The 18,477-nt window shown below is 38.8% G+C and overlaps 1 protein-coding gene across 1 annotated transcript in view; it reads right to left on the reverse strand.

The window, feature by feature from the left end:
* MICU1 (mitochondrial calcium uptake 1) overlaps positions 1-11,328 on the reverse strand; it is a 223,853-nt gene extending 212,525 nt beyond the window's left edge. Inside the window, exon 1 of the mRNA XM_024739749.1 lies at positions 11,205-11,328. The gene's annotated coding sequence lies outside the window, so the exon portion shown is untranslated. The remainder of the gene's footprint in view (positions 1-11,204) is intronic.
* Positions 11,329-18,477: the final 7,149 nt, after the last annotated feature.

Here is an 18,477-nt window from a genome sequence, read left to right on the forward strand (position 1 = left end):
ACTCCCATAACTCCTTGTCTAATTCTCTTCTCATCACACTTATACTATAGAAATAAAGCTGGAAATGCTTCATATTGGGAAAATTAACTAGCAAACAAGTTAAAAAACAATAACCACCACCAAGACTCATAGGTTAGAATGCTTCTTATGGTAGTAGAACCCTAGGTTTCCCACAATAACAATATTCTGCCCTCTACCCTCTTAACCAAAAAATGACACTTTGTGAATCTTAATACAGTACACATAGTACCTAGAAGTTGAACAGAGACTTAACCTGAGCTTAAAGAAAATATGCAGTCAGGAAAGAAATTATCAATGAGTTGAGAGCCATTTTCCTATAGAGCATGAAATTAAAACCTCTGGGTTAAATAAGTAATGGGAGTAATCTAAAGCTTTGACAATTGAATTGCTCCTTCAAAAGCTAGGCTATATATGAAGAATGCATACTCCATTGGTCAGGATGAACACAAAAATCACTCCCTAAAAAGGACACTAATTACATACTTAGTTAAAAAAAAAAAAGTAAAAATGGAGTATCTGGAAGACAAAACCCATAAAATCAATTATAAAGAGAAACTAATGAAAAAAAAAAAGGAGAGAGAAACTAAGTGTTAAGGATTAAATTATTTATAAAAGTAAAAGCAAATTAAAAATGGCTTCTTTTGGGACATCCCTGGTGGCACAGTGGTTAAAATCTGCCTGCCAATGCAGGTGACACAAGATCGATCCCAGGCCCAGGGAGATCCCACATGCTGCGGAGCAACTAAGCCCATGTGCCACAACTATTGAGCCTGCACTCTAGAGCCCGTGTGCCACAACTACTGAAGCCCGTGCACCCTAGTGCCCGCCTGTTACAACTACTGAGCCCGCATGCTGCAACTACTGAAGCCTGTGCGCCTAGAGCCTGTGCTCCGCAACAAGAGAAGCCACCGAAATGAGAAGCCCACGCGCTGCAATGAAGGGCAGCCCCAACTCATTGCAACGAGAGAAAGCACGCACACAGCAACGAAGACCCAAAGCCAAAAAACAAAAAAAGGCTTCTTTTCCAGAAAAGAAAGCTATTAACGGGGCTTCCCTGGTGGTGCAGTGGTTAAGGATCCGCCTGCCAATGCATGGGACATGGGTTCGAGCCCTGGTCCGGGAGGATCCCACATGCCATGGAGCAACTAAGCCCCTGTGCCACAACTACTGAGCCTGCACTCTAGAGCCTGTGAGCCACAACTACTGAAGCCCGCACGCCTAGAGCCTATGTTCTGAGACAAGAGAAGCCACTGCAATGAGAAGCCCACGCGCCACAACGAAGAGTAGCCCTCATCGCCACAACTAGAGAAAGCCTGTGCACAGCAACAAAGACCCAACTCAGCCCTAAATAAATAAATAAAATTTTTTAAAAAGAAAGATATTAACATCAAACCTTTATAGTTCATTTAAAAACTTTCAAACACTCAGAAAATTTCAAAGAATACTATTATGAACACCACATGTACATTACCTAGATTGAACAATTAACATTTCACCTATTTGCTTCATCTATCTATGTCTATCAGGCTATTTTTAAGGCAGACAACTTCAAAGTTACAGACGTTAAAACACTTTAAATATTTCAATAATATTTTCCTACATAACTACAATACCATTATCACACTTATTCAAATTAATTGCAATTTCCTAATATCTTCTAATAGTAGTACGTATTCAAACTTCCACAAAATATATAGCTGATTTTTCAAACTAGGATCCACACAAAAATCATGTATTATCTTTGGTTTTGTTTCTCCAATCTCTCTAATGTAGGACAGTTCCTTCATATACAACCTTTTTCTCCCCTGACCACCCTAATCTTATTTTATTAGCTATACATAACATAAAATTTATCCACACCCAGTAGAATGACTATCATATGTTTGTTTGTTTATTCATTATATGAAAGTGGAATCCTTAGGAAAAAAAACAAAAAAAGAAAATGGAATCCTTGTGCACTGCTAATGGGAATGCAAGATGGTACGCCTAGAGCCTGTGCTCCGCAACAAGAGAAGCCACCGAAATGAGAAGCCCACGCGCTGCAATGAAGGGCAGCCCCAACTCATTGCAACGAGAGAAAGCACGCACACAGCAACGAAGACCCAAAGCCAAAAAACAAAAAAAGGCTTCTTTTCCAGAAAAGAAAGCTATTAACGGGGCTTCCCTGGTGGTGCAGTGGTTAAGGATCCGCCTGCCAATGCATGGGACATGGGTTCGAGCCCTGGTCCGGGAGGATCCCACATGCCATGGAGCAACTAAGCCCCTGTGCCACAACTACTGAGCCTGCACTCTAGAGCCTGTGAGCCACAACTACTGAAGCCCGCACGCCTAGAGCCTATGTTCTGAGACAAGAGAAGCCACTGCAATGAGAAGCCCACGCGCCACAACGAAGAGTAGCCCTCATCGCCACAACTAGAGAAAGCCTGTGCACAGCAACAAAGACCCAACTCAGCCCTAAATAAATAAATAAAATTTTTTAAAAAGAAAGATATTAACATCAAACCTTTATAGTTCATTTAAAAACTTTCAAACACTCAGAAAATTTCAAAGAATACTATTATGAACACCACATGTACATTACCTAGATTGAACAATTAACATTTCACCTATTTGCTTCATCTATCTATGTCTATCAGGCTATTTTTAAGGCAGACAACTTCAAAGTTACAGACGTTAAAACACTTTAAATATTTCAATAATATTTTCCTACATAACTACAATACCATTATCACACTTATTCAAATTAATTGCAATTTCCTAATATCTTCTAATAGTAGTACGTATTCAAACTTCCACAAAATATATAGCTGATTTTTCAAACTAGGATCCACACAAAAATCATGTATTATCTTTGGTTTTGTTTCTCCAATCTCTCTAATGTAGGACAGTTCCTTCATATACAACCTTTTTCTCCCCTGACCACCCTAATCTTATTTTATTAGCTATACATAACATAAAATTTATCCACACCCAGTAGAATGACTATCATATGTTTGTTTGTTTATTCATTATATGAAAGTGGAATCCTTAGGAAAAAAAACAAAAAAAGAAAATGGAATCCTTGTGCACTGCTAATGGGAATGCAAGATGGTGCAGCCACTACAAAAAACAGTACGGCAATTCCTCAAAAAATTAAACACAGAATTACCATATGATCCAGCAATTCCACTCTGGGGTATATACCCAAAAGAACTGAAAGCAGGGACTTGAACAGGTATTTGTACACCCATGCTTATAGCAGCACTATTCATAGTAGCCAAATGGTGAAAGCAACACAAGTGTCCATCAACATGAATGGATAAACAAAATGTGGTTTATAAACACAATGGAATATTACTCAGCCATAAAAAGGAAGGAAATCCTGACACATGCTCCAACATGTATGAATCTTGATGACATTATGCTAAGTGAAATAAATCAGTCACAAAAAGATAAACACTGTATGATTCTGCTTAGATGAGGCACCTACAGTAGTCAAAATCACAGAGACAGAAAGTAGAATTGTGGTTGCCAGGGACTGGAAGGAGGGGTATTGGAGAGTTATTTAATGGATGCAGCAATTCACTTCTACATGATGAAAATAGCTCTTGAGATGGATGATAGTGATGGTTTCACAAGAATCTGAATGTACTTAATACCACTGAAGTGTACACTTAAAAAATGGTTAAGATGGGGCTTCCCTGGTGGCGCAGGAGTTGGGAGTCCGCCTGCCAATGCAGGGGACGCGGGTTCGTGCCCCGGTCTGCGAGGATCCCACATGCCGCGGAGCGGCTGGGCCCGTGGGCCATGGCCGCTGGGCCTGCGCGTCCAGAGCCTGTGCTCTGCAACGGGAGAGGCCACAACAGTGAGAGGCCCGCGTACCGCCAAAAAAAGAAAAAAAAAAAGGTTAAGATGGTAAATTTTATATCATGTGTATTATACCACAATTTTTAAAACTGAAGAAAAAGGATGGAAATTCTGATACATCCTAGAACATGCATGAACCTTAAAGACTTACATTAAGTGAAACAAGCCAATCACAAAAAGACAAATAGTATACGATTCCACATATATGACAAACCTACAGTAGTGAAATTCAAAGAAACAGAAAGTAGTATGGTGATGCCAGAGACTGAGGGGAGAAGGAAGTAGAGAGTTATTGTTTAATGGGTATAGTTTCCTGTTTGGGAAGAAGAAAAAATTCCAGGAATGAATGGTGGTGATAATTGTACAACAATGCAAATACACTTTATGCCTGCCAATTGTATACTTTTAAATGTTTTTTTTAAATGGTAATTTTTTTAAAACAGTGGTAAAATATACATGAAATTTACCATTTTAACCATTTTAAAGCTTATATTAAGTATATTCACCACACTGTGCAATCACAGCACAACCCTAATTTTTTAACAGGACAGGACATCTATATTGCATTTCTCAAATTCTGTATTTATCTAATTGCTTCCTTGTAGAATGGTTTAAATATTTCTCTAGCCCCTTTATTTCCTGTAAACTGGAAGTTACATCTTGACTTAAGTTTTCTTCTCCCATGTCTAATCTGCCATTAATAACATCAAGTGTATCTTTCATCTCAGACACTGTAGTTTCCATCTCTGGAGGTTCAGCTGGGTCTTTTTCATATCTTCCGTGTTTCTATTTAAACATTCAATCTTTCTTCTAGTTTCCTGACCATACAGAATACAGTTTTAAAAAACTGTTTTACCATCCCTCTCCACTAATTCTATCACCTGTGTCCTTCTGTTTCAGTTTTCATTGTTTTTCTTGTCATTATGAGTCATATTTTCCTGCTCCTTTGCATGCCTAGTAATTTCTGATTGGATGCCAGACACTGGGAATTTTACCTTTTTGGGTGCTGGATATTTTTGTATTCCTGAATCTATTCTTGAGCTTAGTTCTAGGACATGAATACGTTACTTGGAAACAGTTTGACTGTTTCAGGTCTTGCTTTTAAGTTTTTTGGCTGGGTCAGAGCAGTGTTTAGTTTAAGACTAATTTACCCCACTGTGGTTTGGCTTTCTGTAGCTTGTTACCAACAGTTAACCTTGATCCAAGAATATTAAATGCAAAATTCCAGAAATAAACAATTCATAAGTTTTAAACTATGTGCTATTCTGAGTAGCCTGATGAAATCTCACACTGTCCCACTCCATGCCCCGTCCCCTGTCCCGCCTGCCCCCCGTATGAATCAACCCTTTGTCCATCATACTCATGCTTAATATGCTACTCACCAGTTAGTATATACAGGCTTTGGCACTCCCCAGTTTCAGGTATCCACTGGGGGTCTTCGAATGTATCACCCACAGATAAGGGGAGACTACTGTACTCCACCTGGTGACCTGTTAAAATATATTCCGCTCTGGCTGGTAGGAAAAAACACTATCCCTGCCTTTGTTCGCTCTTTTCAGGTAGTTCTTTTCCCAGCCTCGGGTAGTTTCCTCACATGTAGTCACTGATCAATTCTCAGCTGAATACATGAGGGTTCTCCCTCCTTCTGGCTCTCTCATCTCTAACATTCTGCCCAGCAAACTCCAGCTGTCTTGGCCTCCCCAGACTCTCTCAATTCAGGAAGACCACTGTGCTCTGCCTGGGTTTGCCCTCCCTACTCTGCAGCTGGGAAATGCTCTCCAGGCAGCAAGCCAGAACAATCACAGAGCTCACCTCGTTTGTTTCCCATCTCTCAGGGATCACTGTCCTTTGCTGCACAATGTCCAAAATCCAGGAAACAACTGTTCTGTATATTTTGTCTCCCCTTTTAGCGGCTCCAGGTGGGAGGGTAAATATGGTCCCTGTTATTCCTTCTTCACAGGAAATGGAAGTTAAGATCAATTTTTCTGTCCCTTTTATTCCTCATTGTCTTTGTAAATTATTTTAAAGCAACTCTCAGACATGGTATCATTTCACTGCTATATAGTTTAGTATGCCTCTCCAAAAATATCGACTTTCTTTTTAGATAAACATGTCACTGTTATACTTAACAAATTTAACAATAATTCCCTGGTATCATCTAATGTCCAGTCCATATTCCAATTTCCCCAACTTTTAAAAAAATTCTTTTGCTTGTAAACAACTGGTTGTTCAAATTCTCTTTAATGCTAGCATCTAATGAACACTACTCTGTGAGGGATACTATGCTAAATGTTTGATATCCATTACCTCATTTAATCTCAATAACCCTGAGCTAAGTATTATTATCACTTCTATTTTACTGAGAAGGACTCCAAAGCTCAACACTTTTAAGAAATTTGCCAGTGGATGGCAGGGGAGGGTTTCTCTGATCCCAAGGCCATTGCTCTTAACCATTATGCTTCATTACCATCTCAGGAATTATTAGGATAGAAAGTCAGATGATATCAATGCTTAAGTTGATAATCAAATTCTGAAACAACTTAATTTAAATGTTATCATAGATCAAAGACCCAAGAAAATTAGCAATGCTTCTTTATTTGAAATACATTACAATAGAATCTACTTGATCATTTTTAAAAATACAATTTCCAAATCTAAAAGTAAGTTTTATTTGAACAAGGAACATGATTGAAATACAAATTAACTATCATCTGAAACTAGCAAATGTAGATATAAGTGTATTTATAATAATCCACAACAATTCTGTCAAATAGAATATGTTGGGATGATAGAAATGTTTCATATCTGCACTGTTCAACACAGTAACCACTAAAACAACCCAATCAAAAAATGAGAGGAAGACCTAAATAGACATTTCTCCAAAGAAGACATACAGATGGCCAAGAGGCACATGAAAACATGCTCAACATCGCTAATTATTAAAGAAATGCAAATCAAAACTATAATGAGGTATCACCTCACACCTGTCAGAATGGCCATCATCAAAAAATCTACAAACAATAAATGCTGGAGAGGGTGTGGAGAAAAGGGAACCCTCTTGCACTGTTGGTGGGAATGTAAATTGATACAGCCACTATGGAGCACAGTATGGAGGTTCCTTGAAAAACTAAAAATAGAATTACCATATGATCCAGCAATCCCACTACTGGGCATATATACCCAGAGAAAACCATAACTCAAAAAGACACATGCACCCCAATGTTCACTGCAGCACTATTTACAATAGCCAGGTCATCGTAGCAACCTAAATGCCCATCGACAGACGAATGGATAAAGAAGATGTGGTAATATATACAATGGAATATTACTCAGCCATAAAAAGGAACGAAATTGGGTCATTTGTAGAGATGTGGATGGACCTAGAGACCATCATACAAAGTCAGAAAGAGAAAAACAAATATTGTATAGCAACACATATATGTGGAATCTACAAGAATGGTACAGATGAACCTGTTTGCAAGGCAGAAACAGAGACACAGACGTAGAGAACAAACGTATGGACACCAAAGTGGGGATGGGGCGGTGGGATGAATTGGGAGATTGGGATTGACATATATACACTAACTAATATGTATAAAATAGATAACTAATGAGAACATGTTGTATAGCACAGGGAACTCTACTTCACTTCACTATACAGTAGAAACTAACATAACATTGTAAAACAACTATACCCCAATTACTTAAAGTCACCATAAATTCTGATCTGAACTTCCAAGGTGCTCAATGCTTAGCTTCCCTTGTATAGTGAAGGAACAGGCTATCTTCCACTTACTGAGCTTTATTGAGCTCAGAGTTTGTGTAAAATTCACTCAATACATTCCCCCAGCCTGACAGTTATCCTTGGAGGAGGCAATCTTTACTTTTTATGTTTTTTTAATTGAAGTATAGTTAATTTACAGTATTGTGTTAGTTTCAAATATACAGCAACGTGATTCAGTTATACACACGTGTGTGTGTGTCTATATATATATATATGTATTCTTTTTCAGATTCTTTTCCATTTTAGGTTATTACAAGATATTGAGTATAGTTTCCTGTGCTATATAGTATGTCCTTGTTGTTTACCTATTTTATATATTGTAGTGTATATATGTTAATTCCAAACGCCTAATTTATCTCTCCCCTGCCCCAGCCCCACTATCCCCTTCGATAACCGTAAGTTTGTTTTCTGTGTCTGTGAGTCTGTTTCTGTTTTGTAAATAAGTTCATTTGTACCATTTTTCAGATTCTACATATAAGTGATATCATATGTTTGACTTTCTCTGTCAGACTTACTTCACTTAATATGATAGTCTCTAGGTCCATCCATGTTGCTACAAATGGCATTATTTCATTCTTTTTTATAGCTGAGTAATATTCTGTTGTATATGTGTACCACATCTTCTTTACCCATTCATCTGTCAATGAACATTTAGGTTGTTTCCATGTCTTAGCTATTGTAAATGGTGCTGCTGTCAACACTGGCGTGCATGTATCTTTTCCAATTAGAGTTTTCATCTTTTCCAGATACACGGCCAGGAGTGGGTTGCAAGATCATATGGTAACTCTATTTTTAGTTTTTTAAGGAATCTCCACACTGTTCTCCACAGTGGCTGCACCAGTTTACACTCCCACCAACAGCGTAGGAGGGTTCATTTTTTTCTACACACCCTCTCCAGCATTTATTATTTGTAGATTTTTTGATGATGGACATTCTGACTGGTGTGAGGTGATACCTCATTGTAGTTTTCATTTGCATTTCTTTAATACTTAGTGATATTGAGCAGCTTTTCATGTGCCTGTTGGCCATCTGGATGTTTTCTTCGGAGAAATGTCTATTTAGGTCTTCTGTCCATTTTTTTGACTGGGTTGTATTCTTTATATATATCAAGCTGTGTGAGCTTAAGCAATCTTTAAAAACGTAGGCAGTCTGCTAATAATTATGTAGTTTAAACAAAGTTTTCTCATTTATTGCTATATCTGCAATATAGAATTTTAAAACCTGCTAAAATCAAGACAAACTGAATAAAGAACCATCTTGCTAATTCTGCAGACACCTATATATTTTAAACTCTCTGGGGCTAAGCATTCTGAAATTGGGAAAATAAACTCTTCTAGACATTTTTTGTCATTGTTATTATTAACAATTACATTTAATGAGAATCTACTACATCATAGGCACTTGGCATATGTTAATCCTTACAAGACCCTTATGAGATAGGTATTATCATCTCCATTTGTAAATGAAATAATCTCAAGTTCAGAAAGATTAAGTAACTTGCTCAACATCAAGAAGTGATGGAGTTGGGTTTTAGAATATAGACCTGCCTGTCTAAACTAAAGCCTGTTAGCCAATTGTTAGCCACCAATGTTAGCAATTAAAGTTCAAATGTCCATTGAATCGAGCTACTAACATCTTTTTTTTTTTTTTTTTTTTTTTTTTTTTTTTTTGGTGGTCCGGGGCCCTCTCGGGTTTGTGCCCTCTCCCGTTGCGGAGCACAGGCTCCGGACGCGCAGGCTCAGCGGCCATGGCTCACAGGTCCAGCCGCTCCGCGGCATGTGGGATCTTCCCGGACCGGGGTACGAACCCGCGTCCCCTGCATCGGCAGGCGCACTCTCAACCACTGCGCCACCAGGGAAGCCCAAAAAATTTGGCTCTCTTTTAAAGGAAATAGTAAAAAAACTCTACTCCTTACGGAAAAAAAAAATGGTAAACATTCAGCAATTGCTGCAGCCATTGTAAAAATTGCTCAAGAGGGAAAACTAAAGATTGAAAGTGGCCAAATTAGGTATAATAACTTTATCACTTTTGTCCTATTAATTCTGAATAATATAAAATCTTAAGTGTCAGTTAAATCTTTCAGTTATAATTATTTTACATAATATTGCATTAAGGGACAAATTACATACCATTGTTAAATACAGGAAAGTCACTCTCAAAATGCACCTCTTGGAAATGTTAAAAAGTCTACTGAATATAGTAAATGTTCTATAGATTATAAATGAAGATAGCAATACACTCTTTCCTTCTCTTGCTCTTATTAGTTTCTATAACTCTTTCCTTTTCTCCCCAGGCACAAAACCAACTCCTGAATCTTTCCTTTTTGTTAGCATTACTTTGTGTCTTATAATCCTCAGTAAGGACACTTAGAGCAGCTGGAGGCCAGAGCCACCTTCTCACAAACAAGTGGCAGTGGGTTCTAAAAAATTTTTAGAATAAGGCAATATTTAACAAGCTCAATACCTTACCCAACGCTAGTAAGATAACGGGTGGTCGAACTGGCCAACACCTGTCTCAAGATGCTGACATTTTATTAATTTGTCATACAGTTTAATGAAACCTAAAGTCTCCTACAGCTATCAACCCCAAACTGCTTCACTCCTTTCTACTGCTAGATCACTTGCACATGTAACTCAAAGGAATACTTTAACATAAACAAAGGTATACCCAAGAAACTGCCCCCAAACCGATAGACACATCTATTGATACTTAAAAACAGAAATAAAATAGGACTTTCCAGGTACCACAAGGAAAATAAAGTATTTTACTCTAGTCCCTTAACTATAATATGGTTATTCTACTTATATTTACAAATATCTACAATACTTTTTAGGCATCTGAAAGAGAAGATAAAGAAACCATAAACCATAACATAACAAAGATCGCAACCTAAAGAACAGTTCGTTTTAAACTCTTTTCCCAACAGTCACACTGAGTCAATAACGCCCGGCTCATTCTCAAAGCATCGTATTGCGGGCCAGGACAGTATGGTGAGAAGGAAACTCGACAGCGAATGAAAACTGGTTACGGCACTGGGAAAGAGAAAAACTGAACAGTCCAAGAAGCCTGCACTTTGTTATGTTCTTTCAGGTCCCAGTGATTTTTCCACTTCTTTCTTTGTTTCAAAGATTAATACTTCCCCCATAAGAAATCTAACTGTAAACTCCGCACCCACTTCCAACCACATCCACAAATCCCAAGGATGTGTCCCTGGTCACCCGTGAGAAGAGGGACGTCGACGCTCAAGTGAACCCTGAGGTTGGGAACTCGGTAGAAGTTCTCCTGGGACAGGGAGAAGGGACTGGGTGAGGTGAAGGAAAGCTGAGGAAGGGAAGCAGGCAGGACTAAGAACTGCTCTCAAACCCCTAAACTGAGCACATCAGGGAGAGACAGCTATCCCGCTCGACCAGAGAAGTCGCCTGACCCCAGAGCGGACAAACAGCCGGAAACAGCCGGCCCCGGAGGTCAAGTCCCTAAAGCCGTTTCGCATCCCCTTCCCTTTCGTCTTTCCTAAAAGGCTGTCTCCTCATACCCTTCAGAGTCCAGGACTTACCCGTCCACGCTGGAGCTCCAGCTGCTTCTCCGTCAAAGCCGCCCACCTCTGAAAACCATAGAGACGAAGAAACAGGCGAGAAGAGCCTCTAGCTCCACCGCCCATCCTCACGTGACTCTCCTAGCCGCTGAGCCTGTCGGGATCGTGGTGAAATGCGTGTGGGAGGGGCACGGAGGAAAAGGAGTGGGGAGAGCCCAGGGAAGCAACCGGCCCCTCCCCGGCCTCGGGCCCCGCCCCGGCCTCGGGCCCCGCCCCCTCAGTGTTTAGGCGGGAAGGTGAGAGAGTACCCAGAAGCTCTCTGGCTATTTCTCTGGCGTTCCTCCCTCCCCGCCCCCGACACACAAGGGGTACAGGCGTCTTTTAAAGAGATTTATTGTGCCTGCTGCCACCTTGTTGGTACCCTTTTACGTGTTGGCTAAGCAAAAAGGAGTCAGTGAAAAGGAAATTGGACCACAGTAAGTTGGGAACTGTTCTTTTCGAACTGCATCTATGAGATTTAGGCGTCTGACAAAATTTGCCTATTTCTTGACCTTGAAGTTTTTTCCAATTTAGAAACCGCCTCACCGCTTCCTCTACTGTGAGGTTTCTCACATGTTCTCTTTGCAAACTAATGTTATTGGAGAGTTTAGTCAGTAAGCTGCTAGGAGCATGTTTTTCTCTGATGTTGTTATCCGAACTGAGGCTCCAGAGGGGTCTTCTCTTCTGCTGTGGAAATAGAATGACAATATTTTGATAATGATATGACAGAACTTTTAAATAAAAATTTCTTCAAGAAGTTACTTAGAGCTGTAGAAAAGCTGCAACCATGGAAACAAAAGGAGGCAGACAGAACTACCACTGGGTTAAGTTGTGAAGTAAGCAGAACAACTATTCTCCATTTCTTCTCAAAGGACCGTCCCTCCCCACTACCCTAAGAACGGCAAATTATTGTGTTCATGGCACTGCTGCTAGCACTTTACAGGCAACCCAATGTTTCTTTACAACCACCCTGTCGATGGAAACTTTTATTCCATAGCAGGTAGGGAAGCAGGTGAAGACCCCTAAGTGACTCAAAAAATGCTGGAGCTGGTAAAGACCTAATCGAAAGGTCACCAAGGACATCTTAAGCAGTTTTCTTCAATCTGCTGTCCTCTGGATCTACTTGCCACAGGAGTTAGGAATCTGCTGATTTGCTTCTCAGCTATCAAAATGTGCCTTTTCTGTGTTACTTTCCATTTAGAACCTGTTCTCTGTTAAATGATAAATCTGATAAAGACATCCTTCCAGCTTTACTAGCAGGCACTTAGCACGGTATCCTTCTCAGGCAGCATGTCCATTCACGCTGACGATGGGAATTTCAAGTTGTGTCATAGATTACTCTCCAGAACTCTGGGGGCTTCTGGAATCTTAACTCGTATCTCAGTCAAGTGTGTCTCAGAATAAGAAAAAGAAAGTTATCAATACATAAATGTTGAACAAAGATCAATTTTTAATACTTGGTGAAATTCAATACTGATTTCGGTCAAAATTTGTCTGTATAAAACTAAATAACCAGTTCAGCTAATTATTAAGTAACCTGTAAAAACATAAATCGCTGGTCTCAAACTCTTTGGTCTCAGGACCCCTTTACACTATTAAAAATTATTAAGGACCCCAAACAACTTTTGTTTATGTATGTATAACTATCAATACTTATTGTGTTTTAGAAATTAGAACTGGAAATTTTTATTTTTTATTTTTTTTCGGTACGCTGGCCTCTCACTGCTGTGGCCTCTCCCGTTGCGGAGCACAGGCTCCGGACGCGCAGGCTCAGCGGCCATGGCTCACGGGCCCAGCCGCTCCGCGGCATGTGGGATCTTCCCGGACCGGGGCACGAACCCGTATCCCCTGCATCGGCAGGCAGACTCTCAACCACTGCGCCACCATTGAAGCCCAATTTTTAATTTTTTTAGTCATTAAAAATAAGCCCATTATATGTTAACATATTTTTAATAATAACTATATATTTTTAAAAATATAAGTGCAGCATGGTTTTACATTCTTGTTAATTTCTTAATGTCTAGCTTATAGAAGACAGATGATTCTCATATTTTTCTTCATTAATATGCTTCAATATCACTCATCACGTAGCCTCTGAGAAACTCCACTGTACACTCAGAGAATGAAAATGATAAAGGCAAATAACAGCTTCTTATTATTAGGAAAAAAGTCTTGACCTTATAGATCACCAGAAAGGATTTCAGGGAACCCCTGGAGTCCATGGACCATATTTTGAGAACCTCTGTTTTAAACCATACAAATGTTAGCTACTTTTTTTTTTAAACCATTTGTCATCAAGTGGAACATTTAGTGGAAAGAGGAACAAGACAGAGATAATTTACAGAATAAACCAATCTTGTAAACGGGAATATTCTTTCTTCATTTATCAAGAGCATAGAGTAAGTTAGCAGAATTCAGGTTCATAACTGAACACAACTACATTCTGCATTAGAAATCAGTCCACCAATCCAATACTGTCTTTCAGCTTGCTATGCAAGGAGGTTCCTGTCACATGAATATATAATATCACTAAAGTGGGTTTATATCCCCTACACAAACTAATATTAAGACTCAAATAAAATTTGAAGTTAAAATTATTTTCTTAAGCATATATTGAATGTCTACTATATGCAAGGCTCATAATAGGTGCTGGGCTTATAAAAATTTATAAGCATAGTTCCTGCCCTCAGGCAACTTATGTATATATAATGAGACTTACACCCTGGAATAAATGTATTTTCTGCCACGTTCAGTAGTTCCCAAATCAGCTTTATGATCAACTGTCTCAGAATTATCTGGGGAGATTTTAAAGATACATATTCTTAGAGTAAGAGATATGATGTTTAAGTGCACCAGGGTGATGCCCAGGAATTTGGATTTTTAAAAAGTGACCCGAGTATTCCCACATAATGATGGGTTTGGGAATGAATACAAAGTACATGCAACGGAGAAATGGACTTGGTCTTTGTCCCTAGTACTGTCACACATAAAATGTGATCTCTTTATTTCATCTTCAATATTTCAAAAGTATATCATTGTTCAAAGACCCGTGTTATCAACAGAGTACATATTTAATTTCATTCAGTTAAAATAGAAATTGATGTACTTATTTCAAACATTTTATAGTTCATCTGCTTTTATCACATAAAAATAATGTGAGATGTTACCACAGCAGTTTGCAGCACAAGAAACAAAACATCTTTTGCAACAAGAATCTGATGACAAAATGTGTTATTTTATAGAGCTTTGATTCAATTTATTTAATTTTTTTAAAGTGAATTCAGTGAGATGTCCCATGTTTCATTACACTTATCTTCAGGATTCCACAGATTAGCTTATAGTATTTCAAAACCTACGCAATCTTCCATCACAAATTTCTTTTGAGGATATATTATATTCAAGCAACTATTGAGAGACTTATGATCCATAGTTGCTATTGCAGTCTGTGTTCTTTGCTAATATTGTAGCCAGAATTATATTCAAGTAAATATGAAAAAATTTTTAAATAAGTTTAATGTTTCCTTTCTTCTTACCACAAAGGAAAAAAAAGGAAATAGCTAAATCAGCCATAAATATGATGATTTATAAAAATTGATATATATTCCTCTCGATCTTATGATTGAAAATAACTTCAAAATTAAAGACTCCCTACACAGATCTTGATTTCTAAATAACTTTCCCCATGACAAGGAATCAAAGCTTCTTGAAGAAATGGCTGATTTCAGGGCTAGGGCAGGAAGGTACAAGATGATCTGGCATATCTTCTTGGGCCAGAAATAAGAAAGTGCTCAGAAAATAAAATGGGGGCATGCCAACAGCAACCAGCTTGAAGGACCTCTCACTGGGCAAATCTGGGGTAACTAGAGTATGAAAATAAGAACAGTAATGAATTATGATCTATTGAATAAAATAAGAATTCATTCATATATTCTAATGAGAGAGAGAAAGAGAGGGAGATGGGGGAAAAGGAAAGCTGTTCTCTAAAGAAAATGCCCACTGATAAATACAGAGAGAGTGGTGGAGTTGGAAAATCACCATTTTGCAACTATCATAGAAAAGATTGGTTTGGAAAACATCATCAATGAATTCTAAATCTAGGGGGAAATTTTGATAAGCAGTATACTTTCAGATCTTCAAAGTATCTCTCCACAGATTGTATATTTGTTAAAAGGGGGGAAAAGTAACTATACAGTGGAGAAACTAGGCAACACTTTGATCAGTGACCATATGCCTCCTGATGTGATACCCTGAGAAAGATATAATATCACTTCAATCTAATCGTGAGGAAACATCAACCAAACCCATACTGAAGAACATTCTATTAAATAACTGTCATGAGGGGGACTTCCATGGTGGTCCAGTGGTAAAGAATCCGCCTTCCAATGCAGGGGACGCGGGTTCTATCCCTGGTCGTGGAGCTAAGATCCCACATGCCACGGGGAAACTAAGCCTGCACGCCACAACTTTGGAGCTCGCGTGCCTCAATGAGAGAGCCAGTGTGCTGCAAACTACGGAGCCCATGCGCCCTGGAGCCCACGGGCCACAACTAGAGAGAGAAAACCCTCTGCAGGCCACAACTAGAGAGAAGCCTGTGCACCACAATAAAAGATCCCACATGCTGCAACTAAGACCCGACACAGCCAAGAAAATAAATAAATATTTTAAAATAAATAAATAACTGTCATGAAAGACCCCCCCCAAAATGCTGAGGAGCTGTTACATATAAAAGGGACTAAAGAGACTTGGCAAAGTCGATATGTGATCTAAACTGGAACTTGTACCAGAGCAGGGGAAATACTATAAAAGATTTATTGAAACAGTTGACACAATTGGAATATGGACCATGGATTAGAAAAAAGTAGCTCCCACATTTGATAACTATGTGATTATATAAAGTAATATATATATTTATAGTAAATACACACCGAGGTATGAAGAGGTAAGGAGGCATAATACATGCAATCTATTCTCAAATTGTTCAGAAAAAGTAAATGAAAATATCTAGAGAGAGAGAATGCAAATGCAGCAAAATGTTAAAAGTTGGTGAACTTGAATAAATAATATTCAGGAGTTCTCTCTCCTATTCTTGCAATCTTTCTGTAAGTTTAAATTGTTTTTAAAAAGAAAAAAGTTAAGGGCTCTCCAATTTCTCTCTCTTAGACTTCATTCCAAAATGGGCTAGAACATTCATCATGAACCTTTTAATTTATTTAGTTTTTTAATTTCCACTATTATTACTAGTCAGGTGGTAATTATCTTTTATAATTTTAGTTGATTATATACTACCAGTAAGAAGGAAAGCAAGTGACATTACAAAAGGCAAAAACAATTCCTTTTTTTAATAAATAGTATATTTTTATTGAACCCAACATATCCAAAATATCACTTCAACATGTAATCAACATAAAATATTATTAATGAGATATCTTACAGTCTTTTCTTTTTTGATAACATGTCTTTGAAATCAGTGTGTATTTTATACTTATTTTATACTCACATTTTGATTTGGATTTTTTTTTTTTTTTTTTTTTTTGGGCCGCACTGCATGGCTTGTGAGAATCTTAGTTCCCCAGCCAGGGATTGAACCCCGGCCATGGCAGTGAAAGAGCTGAGTCCTAACTGTTAGCACTGTTAACACTGACTGAAACCACCCACCCTGGCCAGGAAAGATAGTAGCCGCTTGCATGCATTATCTTAGAACAGGGGATCCTGGTAAGGAATGTGGAACTAACAAGTTATCACCAACTGGAAGAATTCGGGAAAGGTCAAAAGGAGAGAGGGGACACCAGTCCATGCATCCTACCAACCTCCCAGGATCTTTCTTGCTGGAATCCATCTTGGCTGAGCAATGTGCACACCACCAGGAAGGACCCTGAGTCAGAAGGATTGGCCAAGGACTTCCCTGGTGGTTCAGTGGCTAAGACTGCACTCCCAATACAGGAGGCCTGGGTTCAATCCCTGGTCAGGGAACTAGATCCCACATGCCACAACTGAAGATCCCACATGCCACAACTAAAGATCTCGTGTGCCACAGCTAAGACTTGGTGCAGCCAAATAAATATTAGAAGAAAAAAAAAAAAGAATGATTGACTAGAGACAACCCTGAAACTAACCCCATCACCATAAAACCTGAGACTGTGAGCCATGTGGCAGAGCAGTTCTGGGTTCCCTTACCCTCCTGCTCTCCACCCGGGTGCCCCTTCCCAATAAAGTCTCTTGCTTTGTCAGCATGTGTGTCTCCTCAGACAATTCATTTCCAAGTGTTAGAAAAGAGCCCATTCTCGAGCCCTGGAAGGGGTCCCCCTTCCTGCAACATAACCTGGACTGCCAGGGAATTCCCCATGGATTTTTTATTTTAATTGAAGTGTAGTTGATTTACAATGTTGTGTTAGTTTCAGGTGTACAGCAAAGTGATTCAGTTATACATATATATCTACATATATATATATATTCTTTTTTCAGATTTTTTACATTATAGGTTATTATAAGATATTGAGTATAGTTCCCTGTGCTATATGGTAGGTCCTTCTTGTTTATCTATTTTATATATAGTAGTGTGTATATATTAATCCCAAACTCCTAATTTATCCCTTCCCCCCAAGTACATCTCAGTTTGGACTGGTCACATTTCAAGAGCTCAGTAGCCACACATGGCTAAATGACAGCATTTGACAGCACAGGGCTAGGGAAAAAGATGCAGTTAAGGGGACTTTCTAAACACAATAGTAAATACAGTCACAGATTATGTTCAGGATCACTCAACTGGTAGAGTTTGGACTTGAGCCTCCAGTTACCATCCAACCCCAGACCTGTTCATTCTGCCACACGTAAGAGACTTTGCCTACTTCGGTGGCCTCATGGCTGGCTGGCCTCAACCAACCAAACTTATATATCCAAAACAAAATTCATCCTCTTACCACAAATACCTCCTCCTGCTCTCCCATTTTCTATTTCAGTTGATGGCACCATTATCTACCTGTTCACTCAAGTCATCTTCATTACATCTTTGAGCAAAAGAGCACCTTATCTAGAAGATAATTTAAAATCTAAATGCTTATCAAAAAATGCACCCTCCACTCCACCCCAACTAACTGAGCTAGTTCAGGCCACTTTTATCTCTCACATGGGTCTCAAGAACTTTTTTCCCCCCAGTTGTATTGAGATATAATTGACATACATCACTGTATAAGTTTAAGGTGTACAGCATAAGGTTTGATATAGATACAATAAAAAGCTGAAAAAGAAAAATTTCCTT

Source organism: Neophocaena asiaeorientalis, unplaced genomic scaffold (assembly GCF_003031525.2).
Source record: "Neophocaena asiaeorientalis asiaeorientalis breed wild unplaced genomic scaffold, Neophocaena_asiaeorientalis_V1.1 scaffold501, whole genome shotgun sequence".
Lineage (NCBI taxonomy): Eukaryota > Metazoa > Chordata > Mammalia > Artiodactyla > Phocoenidae > Neophocaena > Neophocaena asiaeorientalis.